The sequence below is a fragment of the Schistocerca americana genome, chromosome 3, assembly GCF_021461395.2.
Source record: "Schistocerca americana isolate TAMUIC-IGC-003095 chromosome 3, iqSchAmer2.1, whole genome shotgun sequence".
NCBI lineage: Eukaryota > Metazoa > Arthropoda > Insecta > Orthoptera > Acrididae > Schistocerca > Schistocerca americana.
This window is the reverse complement of record NC_060121.1, coordinates 503236549-503250679: the sequence shown is the minus strand read 5'-3', so window position 1 is coordinate 503250679 and position 14131 is coordinate 503236549.

The window sequence follows — 14131 nt, the reverse complement described above, 5'->3', positions numbered from 1 at the left end:
ATAGATATTTGACAGATTGAGAGACATTGTACAGATATACATCATATGTGGGTTTGAAATTTTTCACTTACATTTTGTAGAAGATACAGGCTTTCAAACGACTTTCTATCGCCGGGGGTAGCGATGCGCTGAGGCGGCTGCCTCCAGCCAGTGCTTGACGTGACAACGCCGCAACTTCCCACCGCAAACGTCAAGTGACAACTACTTTAAATCAGACTTATAGAATGTGTTCTGAACAGACAATACTGTGAATCATGCACTGTCAAGAGCGACGTCCATCATTAATGGATTAAAGTTAAGTATCAAACTAATTACGTCCGCTTTCTGAATTCTCATTCCTTGTCACGTTCCAGACCTCACGTCAGTATAGTTCTTCCCTCCTCCAACCAGCCTGCATGAGCTAAAACACGTGCATTTCGGCCTCCACTAGTAACACGATGTTGGCTCTTCTACCAACAACAACAGCAACCTACAGGAGTTTATGATGAAATTGTGGCTTACATGCGCACCTTGGCGTTGTATTTCATTTGCAGAATTATGAGCTTTATAGGTATACCGTCTTTTGGGACAAGGTTAAATCCATTGTTCAAAGTGAGAGCCTTCCTTCCATGTGCAGGGATCAATATCGGCACTTCATTTATTCATCTCTTAATGTAGCCTGTGGCACACATATCTATCCCATTTACTCACTATTACTATGGCATTAAAAGACTACAGAGCGTTCTTTTTTGTATTAATTCAGGTGATAAGTACATTTTTTTCTCCATGTGGTCTGTTAGAGGAGAAACGTAAGCTTGTTATTACTTTTCTCTTTTGTTATTTGAATAAAAACAACAAACTACTCTAAATTTCTCTTCAGTAGTATTGACCCCACAGTCATTTCCTAAAATTAACATATTTTCCTGGGACGTTTAGACGTTCTCATGTATGCCCACTTCAATCGGTAGTTGTTGTGAGCACAATTTGTTATACACGTACTGCCCCTGGCATTATTGTCCTCCAGAAAAACTGACGTCAACAGAAGTATTTTCAAATTCTTTGCATGTATTTTAAAGCAAGTGCAAGGTACATTTGTGTTGCTGCGAACTTCCTGAACTCCTGCTGGTTGTGAATATGTGGGTTGTGTTTATTGTGAAAAGGTGTTACATCATACAGAGTGTGGTTTTGAATCTTCATTGTACATATCCTCTATACAAGATAATGTACAAGTATACTTCCGTATCGTACCAGGACAATAGAGTGTGTTGATCACAATGTTGCATTAACGTAAAATATATTATTAACGGCATAAGAAGACACCAAATGCTGGATGACGTCAGCAGACCGTAAGGAAGGTACCAAAGAATGAAAAGGAAAGCAAAAGGCAGAGACGCGTGAAGTGCTATGAAGTGTAAAGCTGCCACAAGTCAGATTAACAAATGGTGATTAAATTACTCGTCACGCTGCGAAGGTCTCTCCTGGTCTGAATATATCGATCAAATAGCGGTCAAACCGCGTTACTTTTCATTTATGGGTTAAAATTTTGCTTACAGGCGAAAATTTTCAGGGCGTACCTTCTGAAGCCGTACCAGTTATGTACTCAACTAGTTCAAAAAAACTGTCCAGGTGCGAGTAGGACTTAGCTCTGAGGGTTCCGTAAAACCTTAATGGTACGTATAGACAGTTCATCCATCCCTGGAATCCAGAATATCGACGATTTCTGGCTGTTATCGACATTCATACTGAAAAGAAATCGCTCACGGGAATTCCGTTTTACGTCTGATATCAGATAAAGAACGACAAAGCTAAATTCTTTCGACATAATTACAAACTAACACTTTTCGAAAGTTTTTCCTTTACTTGCAATGTTAAAACTTGCTTCATAACAGATTTCATGATCTAGGTCAACGAGAATTACACTATAGGTTTCAATGGGTGAGGTATACACTTTCAAAATATGTGACATTAATGGCCGTACCTCCTGACTGTATTGAATAAGAAGCTTCAATATCTTACACTGCCGTACGACTGCAGATCTCAGTGACATAAAATTTCAACTTCATACGTCTGTCCACTCCTCAGGAAAAGTGCTCCTAACAGTCTGACAGACAGAAAAGTAGGCAGCCAGACAAACAAATAACAAAATGATCTTACAACGGTTCGGTTTTTACCGACTGGGGTGCAGGGTCAAAATGGTTCAAATGGCTCTGAGCACTATGGGACTTAACACCTGAGGTCATCAGTCCCCTAGAACTTAGAACTACTTAAACCTAACTAACCTAGCGACATCACATACACATCCATGCCCGAGGCAGGATTCGAACCTGTGACCGTAGCAGTAGCGCGGTTCCGGACTGAAGCGCCTAGAACCACTCGGCCACCATGTCCGGCTCTGGAGTACAGGACCCTCAAAAGAAGTGGGAGGCTTTCAGAGTCTTGCCTACTGCTGGCCAGTTATAATTAAAGTGCAGCTATTCACAGGGGTTCAGTGTGGGCTCTTATTATCATACAGCTGCGAAACTTTGTATATATTGTAATGTGTTAATGTGGGACTGATTTACGTTGGAAGAACATTAGTTCCAATTTCGACCACCAGATACAAATCTGGCGCTGCGAATGGAAGGGAAACGTATGGAAATGTAAAGGCCGGCCTAAGTGGCCGTGCGGTTAAAGGCGCTGCAGTCTGGAACCGCAAGACCGCTACGGTCGCAGCTTCGAATCCTGCCTCGGGCATGGATGTTTGTGATGTCCTTAGGTTAGTTAGGTTTAACTAGTTCTAAGTTCTAGGGGACTAATGACCTCAGCAGTTGAGTCCCATAGTGCTCAGAGCCATTTGAACCATTTATTTGAAATGTAATGTTTCCATGTCTAGTGGATTGGGAATGGGAGGTGGGCAGAAAAGGTCAAACAAGTAAGAAAAGCATAATGTTGATTTTATTATTAACGACGACTTATATAGTTTGTTCAATTAGACCCCTGGAAATGTCCATGAGGTACTGTACAGCGCCAGATTTGCACCTGGTGACCAAAAACGGAACTAATTTTTTTCCAGCGTAAATTGGTTCCCCACTATTGCATTAACATGTCTACCGAGATTTGCTGCCATACCATAATTACATCCCACATTGGACCTCAGTGAGTAGCTGTAGTTGTTAAAACCACCGGCCACGTCACATAGTAACAGCTGTTGTCCCATGTTCTATCGGAGATATCTGGTAGGTCTTCACGTGAGACTCAATTCTGAAGGATTCAGAGGAGCAGAGACACATATTAATGGAGAGGGAGGGCAGCTGCGAGCGAGCGCGGCGCCGGCGTGTGGCCGGAAGCGGCGGCGCGGGCCCCGCCCACAGAACACGGGGCAAATTAGCGCGCGTCACCTCCCACGGCGGCGCCATGACGAATGGCGGCGGCGACGCGCCGCGGGGGTCCCCAGCCGCATGCCCCACGCCCCATGCCGGACGGCGGCACGCGCCTTTGTGACGCGGCGGCGGCGGCAGTTACGGGGGAGGACGAGCACGGCGCAGCTGGGTCCGGAGGTGGCGGGTCGGACAGTACGAGGGCTCACCTGCCCCCTCACCTCCCCTACATATGAGAGGCACGAGGCGATGCACTGCCGTTACCTCGGGCGGCGCTACACCAAAAGCGACACGCCTGTTCAGCTGCTTGCAACAGTTGTGCACTTTCAATAACTCGCAGTTTGAAAATTCAGGGTGAGCCCGAACTCCACCAACAAAATTTCGGAAGTTTCCAGAATGAGAATTTCACTCTGCAGCGGAGTGTGCGCTGATATGAAACTTCCTGGAAGATTAAAACTGTGTGCTGGACCGAGACTCGAACTCGGGATCTTTGCCATTCGCGGGAAAGTGCTCTACCATCTGAGCTACCCAAGGACGACTCACGACCCGTCCTCACAGTTTCACAGCTTCATAGCAGCGCACACTTCGTTGCACAGTGAAAAACTCATTCTGGAAATATCCCCCAGGTTGTGGCTAAGCCATGTCTCCGCAATATCCTTTCTTCCAGAGTGCTAGTTCTGCAAGGTTCGCAGAAGAGCTTCTGTGAAGTTTGGAAGGTAGGAGACGAGGTGATGGCAGAACTGAAGCTGTGAGAACGAGTCGTGAGTCGTGCTTGAGTAGCTCAGATGGTAGAGCACTTGCCCGCGAACGGCAAAGATCCCGAGATCGAGTGTCGGTCCGGCACACAGTTTTAATCTACCAAGAAGTTTCAGAATTTCGGAAGTTGTTCAGAAATATGTTCGGCAAAATTTTCATCCTAGAGACCTGTGGTTTTTGGTGGGCTGTTATTAGGTATCAACGTAACTATTATTTATTAGGTTTGTTACCACAACAAAACAGAAGCGACAGTTGTGTTCAGTCTTAAGTTGCTTGATGATGGTCTTATAAACCCAAAAGGTTTAAAAAAGTCATTAGATGTGATGTACATGAACAGATAAATAAATGGTTACAATTCCAGGAAAATTTGATGATTTATTCAATAGAAGAAGCTTCACAAACTGAACAAGTCAATAATGTGTTGGTCCACCTACTCGTCGGGCCGTATGGTGGGCGATAAGTCAGGTTGGTATTTCTTCGCTGTCTCGGGCATCTCCAGACACGTTTTCCCTAGCCATGGTGCTCATTTCACAAGGGCGCTTACCATGAGAGGCACCCACATGCCTTGCTCATACTGTGGCATCAAGCAGTCAGGCCTGCAAGATGAGTGGTCTGCCAAGCGAGTGGATTCATTCTTATTTATCGAGTAACATGAACTCTCGTACTCACAATTAAGTTACAAATTATCCTCCTGTATGAATAATACGCAACGGAAACGCACATCTGACTATCAGTGATTTACAGAACTCTGACTGTTCACTACGCACTGGCAATACCACATTTTCTTTTTGCCTTTTATTTAACGGCTTTTATCAACACGTGGCCACCGCACTGAATATGAATGGCGCACACATTATAAATTCGGGACATCATGACAACATACAATTCGAAGGAAAGGTCCACCAATCTTTTTCTTTTCACTATCTTATTTATTCCGATAAATTCTATAACCTCAACACACAAATTCTATAACCTACAACAATAACACATGAGAAATTCTGCCCAGTGGGCATGGCTTTACATTGGTGAATCTCTATACTATGGTCTCGTAATTATTTAACGCTACAGTGCACTTTCTGGATAGGATGGTGGATCTTTTATTATTTCTTACACTTCGACTCTCACAATCATCATCACGAAACTTTCCTCCAGACCGAGCAGTACAAAAGGAACACGCATAACCCACTAATCTTTTGAAACTACCTCGCTACTCTCCCATGCAAACCACACATACCCAAATTACATGACATACACCACACTACAATATGAAATACTACACAGGGAATAGTCACAACATTATCACTTTCAGCTTTCCCACTTCAATTAACATTTATCCCAGTTTCACACGACACTGCCCCACTTTGTAATTCTACTTTCCTACTATGAACTCTGGAGATATTTGCACGTCTTCCTGTGCAATGCAAGCCAAGTGGCGTTGCTGGATAGACGGCCGACTCACCTTGCTTCTCTCTCAGAGTTTGAATCTAGCGTCACACGGAATCATATCACGCAAAGTAATATTAAGAACGTATTCATCACACACGCGAGTCCTCAACTGATACCATGGACGAGTACTTCTCTTTATCCTTTGTCTCATACACAGATTGAGACTCACACGGTACTCACCACGTGGAAGTACTCGTCTCTAATTTCAAGTCCTGCACACGCCATTTCTTAAATATTTCAACTTATGGTACACACGCTATTTCTTAAATATTTCAACTTATTGTACACAGGCTGGTAATTCAGCTTATCTTAAGCACACGGAAGTATTTCAACTTATTGCTACACGTGGTTTCATTATGACCGTTGGTCACTTCCGAAGATTACTACAATCCAATTAATATTACCTGCCTGACATTTAATTCTCCCCACAAAAGTTCCTGAAATAGAGAAATTATTATATTAAACTACTCTTAAATATTCCACATGCATACCATGTCTCCACTCTTTTGTGTTTACGGAGCACAACTAAAACAGGTCTTAACACCACAAGGTCCACCGGCAGAGTGCTGAAACATGGCCGTTCTTGAGGTCCTCTCGCACCTCTGCTGAAGTGGGGGAGCACCTTGCTACCGTATTGGTCAGCCACATTTCAGGCGCTCAAAGCTCCGGTATCTCTTTGGTTCCACCAAAGGTGGCCAAAGGATCGTCTCAAAGATGATCATATATTCACATTCACTATCTGCGGTTAGCAGACGACCATACATTCATTCATTTCACAGATCTCACCAAACTGGATGTAGGGATTTACTTTGTGGGAGTGCATATGTGATCAATTAAATAAATAAATTGTCATTCTTTGCCACACTGGTATCCGGCTTCACTTTATTAATTGAAATTGAGTTATTATTAGAAAAAAAAGTGTTGTTCTGACAAAAATAATGAAGTATGTTGTACCTATTTTCAATGTCGGGCGGTACTGTACCCTTTCAACCACAGAAGGCAATTCTACTCCATCCAATGAGATTCTAAGCCGAAGACGTGTCTAGAGATGTCCTAGACAGCGGTAAGGTACTAACTTGAATGTCACCCGCCATACCACCCGACAAAGAGGAGTGATGGTCTAGAACGCCGTTTGTTTCGTAGCAGGACCCATTTGATTGTCATCTATGGTATCCTTGCGACGTGCTGGGGTGGAGAAGAGTTTGTATCTCGTCAATTCAGACGAATTTTCCATGAGAACGAGACATGCACTCGACCCCCTCCTTATCTACCAGCTAATTAATTATGCGCGCAACGGTAACGGAAGGAAATGGTGGTGGACCCTGCTCGTTGGTAAAATAAGGAGTGCTCGTTCACAATAATTTAATACAAATCGTAATCTACTCAAAAAAAGAGAACTCTATCATAATAAGTAACAGGAAATGGGATTCTGCCTATATCTACGAAATGATATGTGGATTAAATATTACAGTGAGATTTATTATATATCAGAACATAAATGCACATGATTGCTGACACACACAGTAGGTTAAAGGATAGATATACTGAAATATTATGAGAATAAGAGCTGGCTTGAGAACAAGGGGCTCCTACTCTCTATGATGCAATAGATTGACGGTAATGACTGGGGGTCCTAATGAATCAAATATTAATCTCCCGTTTATATAGCAGTATCTCAATTAGTAGTGAGAGCTCAAATGGGATCACAAGGAGAAACAAGCAAGGTGGACTTGTAGCAAAGCGAGCGTGCATGCTGCTAAGAAATTCAGTATAAAATTAATAAGGTCCTATAATGCCGGAGCCGCAAAATACTGTACCAGTACTGAAATCTGCAGCACGTCGTCGGTAGGCAGAGTCCCGATGATGTAGGCGCCGACTTCTGCCGTGCAGCGACTTTGTGTCAACCGCTGACCGCGAGGGCTGTCCGAGAATTCTAAGTTCTTCCGAAAACGACCGACCAAGTCGCAGGACTGTCCGACTCCGAGGAAGATCAGATCCTGAATCCCATTCTGTGATGCGATGCAAGCAGCAAGGCCGGCATTGCTCAACTCCCTACTCTCAGTGCTGATTCCAAAATTCCCCCAAACTGTCTCAGAACATCATTCGCGCCAATAGCGACCATTCCCTCTAATTTTGAGCACGGTTTTGTGACGTCAACTAGCCTCAATTCAAGTTCACCAATCATACCTCTACTATTCAGCTGAGGGCACTGAACTTACCGTTTCAACGGCTACAAAAACTACCTGCCTAGACCACTGGCCATCCGGCGCCAGTCAGTAGCACCCAGAAGGGCACAGTCCTCAAGTATTCTCAGAATCATGCGGGCAATGCAGTCAGTCGGTGCCAGGAATCTGCGTTCCGGACGCGCCGGAACGATAAACACATAAACTGCAGCGACACTCAGATGTTTCGCTTGTCGTTTGGCACTGCATACAATAGGAGAAACTCGACCGACGTCAGTCGTTCTGCCAGGCGCTCAAGCCTATTGTATGACCCCCACAGAATTCAGGGAAGTGCAGCCCCCAACCGCAAACGCCATTTGCCGTGTCCTCCGATGCTCCCCCATGGAACTAGCCCAACATGTATAGGAATAAAGTGAAAAGTATTTTTTAAGCTCTCAGCACAAATGCTCTCATTACAATAACCTTATTTGGTCTGTTACTGCCGTGCAATGACATAGAACATTGATACAATTGATGAAAATGATAGGCGACATGCAAAAGAGGGCATGGAACCTCTCATCCTTGCAGAAAAATGGTACACCTACGACACTGTAGGCCCAGTTTTGTTGGCGTTCATGGCAAGCCATCCTAGGCTTACTTTTCAGCAAAATAATGCCCACCCACACACTGCAAGAATTTCTATTGCTTCTCTTAATGCTTGCCACACTCTACCTTGTCCCGCAAAGTCTCCGGATCTCTGCATAATTGAGAATGTTTGGAGCATTATGGGCAAGGCACTCCCGTCATCTCAGGATTTTGACGATCTAACGGCCAGTCGGACAGAATTTGACACGATACCCTTCAGGATAACATCCAGCAACCCAATCAATCAATCAATACCAACCCGAACAACAGCTTAGATAAGGGGCGCAGGTGGAACAACGCGTTATTGACTTGCTGAATTTGTTAAGCTTGACTAACTCTTCCAATTTTTCAGAAACTGTAATGATTTGTTTGTTTGTGCATATATACATCACATTTAAAAATTTTCATCCAATTAGGATGGTTTATTAGTGGTGCATCGTTCTTTCCTTCTTTTCTTAGAGTTTATAAACTGAATACTATGGTGCAACATTTCAGTCTTTAATACACTATCTGATAACACGCATTCAGACACACCTACGTAATGCGGATTGAGCCACTAGACATCACAAGAGATGAACCCATCGGTATCAAAGGAGGCGGTAGTAAGATGTTGTCACTAAAGAAACTGTAACAGGAAAATGGGTTGCTCGGGTGAGCTCTGTGACCTATAACGTGTACTAGCCACTGTCGTCCGAGTAATCCATCAGGGACGTTTCAACCGTTCCAAAGCTGCCCGACTGTCAGTGATGAGATTGTGAAGTGGAAACGTTAAGGAACAAAGTCAGCTAAAATAAGATCAGGCAAATACAGAAGCACAGGGATCGTCAAACATTCTGGAGTGTGTAACTTCCTGGCAGATTAAAACTGTGTGCCCGATCGAGACTCGAACTCGGGACCTTTGCCTTTCGCGGGCAAGTGCTCTATCATCTGAGCTACTGAAGCACGACTCACGCCCGGTACTCACAGCTTTACTTCTGCTAGTATCTCGTCTCCTACCTTCCAAACTTTATCTCCTACCTTCCAAACTTTACAGAAGCATTCCTGCGAACCTTGCAGAACTAGCACTCCCGAAAGAAAGGATACTGCGGAGACATGGCTTAGCCACAGCCTGGGGGATGTTTCCAGAATGAGATTTTCACTCTGCAGCGGAGTGTGCGCTGATATGAAACTTCCTGGCAGATTACAACTGTGTGCCCGACCGAGACTCGAACTCGGGACCTTTGCCTTTCGCGGACAAGTGCTCTACCATCTGAGCTACCGAAGCACGACTCACGCCCGGTACTCACAGTTTTACTTCTGCCAGTATCTCGTCTCCTACCTTCCAAACTTTACAGAAGGTCTCCTGCGAAACTTGCAGAACTAGAACTCCTAAAAGAAAGGATACTGCGGAGACATGGCTTAGCCACAGCCTGGGGGATGTTCCCAGAATGAGATTTTCCTCTGCAGCGGAGTGTGCGCTGATATGAAACTTCTTGGCAGATTAAAACTGTGTGCCCGACCGAGACTCGAACTCGGGACCTTTGCCTTTCGCGGGCAAGTGCTCTACCATCCGAGCTACCGAAGCACGACTCACGCCCGGTACTCACAGCTTTACTTCTGCCAGTATCTCGTCTCCTACCTTCCAAACTTTACAGAAGCTCTCCTGCGAACCTTGCAGAACTAGCACTTCTGAAAGAAGGGATACTGCGGAGACATGGCTTATCCACAGCCTGGGGGATGTTTCCAGAATGACATTTTCACTCTGCAGCGGAGTGTGCGCTGATATGAAACTTCCTGGCTGATTAAAACTGTGTGCCCGACCGAGACTCGAACTCGGGACCTTTGCCTTACGCGGGCAAGTGTTCTGGAAGGTAGAAGACGAGATACTGGCAGAAGTAAAGCTGTGAGTACCGGGCGTGAGTCGTGCTTGGGTAGCTCAGATGGTAGAGCACTTGCCGGCGAAAGGCAAAGCTCCCGAGTTCGGGTCTCGGTCGGGCACACAGTTTTAATCTGCCGGTAAGTTTCATATCAGCGCACACTCCGCTGCAGAGTGAAAATCTCACTCAGGAGTGTGGTTGTAAAATATCGCATGATGCCAGAGGAAGGTATCACCAGCAGTCCAGTTAGTACACTGCGCGTATGGAATTGAAAAGAACAGGGGTGCAATGGTTGAGCAGCTACCTCATAAGTTACGCATTTCTCTGTTCAGTGTTGTGTAAAGAGCGACGCCGATAAACAGTGGATGGCTGCTAACGTCTGATTTGTGTTCCTGTGGCAATCCAACGGAGGGGATTGAGTTTGGGGAGCGCCTTGAGAACGTTAGCTGCCATCAAGGGCAGCACCAACAATGAAGCACGGGGAACGTGGGGTTACAATATAGCGATATTTTTCCTTGTTACAGTGGGGTCCCCTCCTCATGCTTAAGGAAATGCTAAACATTGTATCACACTGCGTGCTACATACAGCGAAGGAACTGTTTGGAGACGATGATTGAAAGTATCAGCATGGCCAAGCACGATGTCATAAACCATCATCTCTAAGACAATCATTTGTGGACAAAAACGTTCTTGAAATGATCTAGTCGGCCCTTAATCCTGATATGAACCCAATGCAACACCTTTGGGATCAGTTGGAACTTTAGTTCCGCTCTAGACAGCAGCGTCCTACATCAGTTCTGTTTCTGGTTTCGGCTCTTGATGAATAATGGCTTGCCATTCCTCCACAGACATTCAGATGCCTCAATGAAAGTGTCCCCACAGGTTTCAAACCATCATAAAGGCAAAGGATGGGGGTCACTCCACATTAATGTACACTAACTGCTGTGTAGATACTTTTGATCTGATAGTGTACGGCCGGCCGGTGTGGCCGAGCTGTTCTAGGCGCTTCAGTCTGGAACCGCGCGACCGCTACGGTCGCAGGTTCGAATCCTGCCTCGGGCATGGATGTGTGTGATGTCCTTAGGTTAGTTAGGTTTAAGTAAAGTTCTAGGGGACTGATGACCTCATATGTTAAGTCCAATAGTGCTCAGAGCTATTTGAACCATTTGATAGTGTATGTCTACATTCCTCCAAGCGCTAGCAAATATTCTAAAAATGAGTGTTCCAAATGAAATTAAAGAAAATAGTTCTCCAGAGAACTACAGAGTGTCTGACTGATTCCAACGACTTTGTCATACCTAAAATTCCTTGCTGTCCTTGCCTGTTACATTTTTCTGATAACGTGACGACTGAACATGCTTTTCTTTGGATATTTTTGTCATAGGTTCTGGACCATGTTTTGAAATGTTGAAAGAAGTTAAAAGAGATTCAGAGGGCCGAGCGGAGACACCTCTGCATTAAGTCGAGATAGCTGTTGGAACCCTGGGAAGCATCTTCGACGCTAGTAAAACATTGTCAGAGTTCAGTAATTTATTCAAAATGTGTACAAGTCGTCATTCTTCTGCGCCAGTATTGGGTGTTGATCATTCATCTGCGTGTTAGATTCCAGCTGATGCCCACCGAGTCAGTTCGATGTCTGCACGCCCAGGAGAAGATTCAGCGGGTTGCCTTCTGGCAGACTCTGCCGTTGCCCAGCACCGAGTGATTTTCATTTTGCCTGCTGGAATGTCCTCGTTCCCACTTCACACTCTATGATGACACTTAATGGCCATCTGTGATGTAATTGATACCAGTAGTAGTGTGGTTGGTTGATCTCCCTACCCATGGTAGGTTTCAGCACCCAGGGAAAACTGAGCGTTGAAAAGGAACGTGGACCTGAAGAGGCACTGTTCCTGGCTCATGCTATGAAACCTCCCCGTAGAAAAATTACTGAATTTCTGTGCTGATAAACCTCTTACATTATTTGATTTTCAAACAGCTGAGCAAAACTGAACGTACTCAAACATTTCGCTCTATACCTATTCTGATCAACACTAAACTGACACACAATATTTTTAGCGCAACGCAATCTGTCTTTCAAAAATCCCTACAAAAGAATGGCCGTGACTAACATTAATTCAGCCTTACACAAATCACTTACCTCACAAAAATCTTCGTTACTCAAACTACTGCAATACAGCGAGCGCCAATACTGCCAGCTAAATAAAAGATTCAAACTACTGAAGGCACTATCTACTGATAGGCATAGTTAGCAAATGAAAGATTTTGATAGATAACAAACAATGTATTTACCTTAATAGTGTTCAAAAGTCATAATATATATAGCAGTTCATTACATCCAGTCTTACAAATTTACTCTCTGATGGACAGAAGTCCAGATCATCCGCTCTCAAAACTCCGCCATTTCTCTCCCCACATCTACCACTGCCGGCGGCTCACCTCCAACTGCGCAACGCTACGCGCTGTTAACAGCCAACTGCCCAACACTACAATAGCATATACTCCAACAATGCAAACCAACCACAGCCTTCACACAGCACAGTCAGTGATTTTGATATAGAGCGCTACGTGGCGTTACTAACAGCCTACTTACAATGCATTCAAGTCCTGTTTTGGCAATTCTCTGTGATGTGGTGTGGTCGGAAGACAATCAATGTCTCAATCAGTAATAGCAGACAGTGTGCAGCATGAAGCTCATTGAGCGTGACTATAATTTCGAGTACATCTTCGGCTTGTTTTTACATGGTGCTGGAGCATCTAGGACATAGATTCACTACAGTATCGTAATCATGGGATCGAATGCTGTTGCTGTGAATGCCCTGGATCCCAATGATCAACTCCTGATGAGAGCTGGAATATTTAAAGGGAGTTATCAGAGGGATATGACAAAAGGCTCGATTCGTATTGACCATATGAACCCTCCTTATTCTGCTATATTCACTTAACAGGCTCTTAACTGCTGTGTCTGTTCCTCGCTATGTGCTCTTGTGAAATATGCTCGTCTGGCTTCCTTTGGTTTTCTGTCACAGTCTACTTTCTGCTGAATGCATATGCTCACTCAAGAGACAGTGTCATACTGTGTCGATGACCTGATGCACTTTCGACATATTGGCTCACAGCTTGCTTCCAATTCTGTCTCTGGCATGACTTGGGTTTGCCTGTGGCAATGTCAATGAGTTTTAATAAAATTTTCTAATTTTTACCCGTTATTATCCTGGTCCATAGCAGAGAGATACTCATTTGGTTACTTTCAGAACTATACATGACGAATAGTAGATTTGTGTTCAGTGTCCAACTCAATGGACTCTGGAGAGTCTTTTTCAGAGTGAAGAGAATTCAAAGAGAAACGCACCCACAACTAAAAATATCTGAAATGATTACGAAAGCTAATTCATGAGCCATGTATGCAACGTCCACACAAAAGTATATTTGATATAGTTGTAAATTTTTCTTAGGCCTGAAAAAGATTAGTCACAATGTGTGGAAAAGCGATTTAATGTCCCACATAATGACATAAATATCAACACTTAGTCCTAAAAATATGAACATCAGAGCCATTCCTTTCGTCATAAGCGAAGTTGATGTCTTTTGGAGACCTATGAAAATGCAGGCAAAATGTAGATGTGCAGCAAACAATGCAGTCAGAGTAAATGGAGGAAAGATCATTCACCACCGTATGAGTCGACGCGACGAACCACCTACAGAAAAGCGAGTGCCGTGGGTACGACTCAGGCACCAGGTATGTCGACGCTATATGAATACCAGGTTCTCAAAGAGGACGTTGAGATGTAACAACTGGGAAAATGACTGCAGGATGGTAACTTCCCTCCTTTGGTGCAAGTGGACTGGTTTGGCACCACTAGGGATAATCCGATATTACTGACATGAGCATCGATACTTCTAATTTTTCAACTTTTACGAACGTAGTGAG